Here is a 2,247-nt window from a genome sequence, read left to right as displayed (position 1 = left end):
GTGACATGCATAAAATTATGGTCATGATGACATCACATCATGACCATATATAGGCACATCAAGACCATATATAGGGACATCATACAACAGTTTTTTGTCAAAGAAAAAAAAATGATAGGCTGGATAAAGCTTACATGATCGTTGAAAATCGTAGCTACACTTCTACTGTAAATCCATAACCTATAATAACAAGAATGATAGTTTCGAGTATCACTGTCCTGTCCAATTACATAAAAATAGTTCCCTGGAAAAAAAAGAATACGACCCTGCCAGGATTCGAACCTGGAATCCCCTGATTCGTAGTCAGATGCCTTATCCATTGGGCCACAGGGCCGGTTGTACAAAAAGCTTTTTATAATGGTATTTCGCCATAAGTTTAACTGTTCTGTAACATTTTATACTAGACTATTAAATGTACCAATGAAACAATTTGTATTATATAGAATACATTAAAACCGGTAGACCATTATTTAGCCGTTACACTTGTCGAATAGCATACCACCCAGCACTTAAACAAGTATACAAGCAAGTATCACAGCATTATGGAATAAATTATAGGCCTACCAAAAAAATAAAAATAAAAGTATAGACCAATTGTATGAAAGTGACTCTTAATTTTAAATAAATTCACAAAAAGACTCGAGCTTCAAACATTACATATATTCGAAGTATAGGCTTAAATATATAAACAACGAGTAAATGTTTATAATAAGTTTGTCTCGTGCAGAAATAATTTCGTTAATACTACACAAACAAATATTCTGCCTTGGGCTTAATTTTGCACATAAATGGACCTGAAGAAACGTTGCTTAATCGTGATCGCGTGGCCGTCAGATAGCTTTTGAATTTCGCGCTACCTTCACCAGCTTGACTGGGCCTACAGCTAAGATTAGAGAGCCTATGAAAAAACGGTGGGCCAGGCGGTGCAGATCGGCTTAATTCGGTACTTAATCAACCGCAAATTTTTGGAAGTCATTAGCTTACGAATAGCAACTGTTAAAATTTAATTTTCTGAACTGCAGTACTTTGTTACCCCTACTTAGCAACCTAATAATTGACACGATTATTTTAGGCAAGGCCTATATCATAATAACTTACGCAAGATTTACCTGAAAAACAATAGGCCTATATAATGTAATCCTATACATGGAGTGATGTTTCCTGTCAATGCCAGATGCAGGCCTAGAAAGCAGCCCATGGCCAAGTGATTTTGGCATGATTACGTAAACCACTTTTGTTGTTTTGTTGATAAGAGTGAAGGTTTTAGTTAAAACTTCAAGATATAAAACAAGGCGGAAACAACAGACACTCAGTTACTGGTATTACACTCCATATGTGATTATAGGGATATTTAAAGCTTTATTATTTTTGGCGCGTTTTCTTGGGACCGCATAAAAGTCAAAGGTTAAAATTAAAAGTGTATTCAAATGCAAAGACAAGAGATCGCTACAAAAGTGACTGAATTAAGCAGTAAACAGACAGTAAGATAATAAAATAAGAAAAATTTACAGGATGCACAAATAACTTGGCAGGCCCAAATTCGGTGTCTTGGGCCAAATCATTTGTTACTTTGCCTATACTATTTGGCACATTTATATAAAACGACAAACTTATTTTTACGAGGTTTTAGCGTTTCATCGAACAGGCTAGAGTATTCAAGAGCAAAGTGCACAGACAGCACGTGATAGGTCGTATGGGTTCATTGAAGTGATGTTTAATTTTATTGGGCTAATGAGGCTAACACTCAGGTGAACTTTCTTCGAAACTGGTTGCATTGATCACCCGGACAAAACGATTGGATCGGAGAGAGAGATTTGGGCACAAAATATAAGAAGGAGGGGTGATGAATGCGAATATCGTTTGATTGGTTTGAAACACTGAATGATGAGATTTGGCTCCGTTGGCGGAGGGTTGGCGCCGTCGGCGTACCGTGTACTGTATACATGTAGGGTGCCCAATAAAGCTTGCTGCCATCCCACATCATGCACTCCCACTGGAGACAAACCAAAATATGCTCTCAAGTAGTTAAACATCACCTTATATAGGCCTAACCATATTTTGTCAGGTAGACCCCACCACACTTCAAGTCATTGCTCATCAAGCCAATAAACCTTCCGGCACTTCATTATATAGGCCTGCTATCTGGCTGTTTCTACCCTCACTCACTCGCCACTCAGGCAGGAAGTGTTGTCCGGAAAGCTGATTACATTTCTGGATCAGTACTTACGTTTACGTACGGTTTAAGGG

The 2,247-nt window shown here is 37.8% G+C and overlaps 1 non-coding gene across 1 annotated transcript; it reads right to left on the bottom strand.

Annotated features, from left to right (window-relative positions):
* Positions 1-261: 261 nt before the first annotated feature.
* Trnar-acg lies at positions 262-334 on the bottom strand. The gene has a single exon. It is a non-coding gene; the product is annotated as a tRNA-Arg (tRNA).
* Positions 335-2,247: the final 1,913 nt, after the last annotated feature.

Source organism: Anneissia japonica, unplaced genomic scaffold (genome assembly GCF_011630105.1).
Source record: "Anneissia japonica isolate Jap-2015-1 unplaced genomic scaffold, ASM1163010v1 scaffold288037_len161832_cov179, whole genome shotgun sequence".
In the NCBI taxonomy this organism is placed as follows: Eukaryota; Metazoa; Echinodermata; class Crinoidea; order Comatulida; family Comatulidae; genus Anneissia; species Anneissia japonica.
The sequence above is the reverse complement of the archived record's forward strand: the minus strand, read 5'-3'. Positions and strand labels throughout refer to the sequence as shown.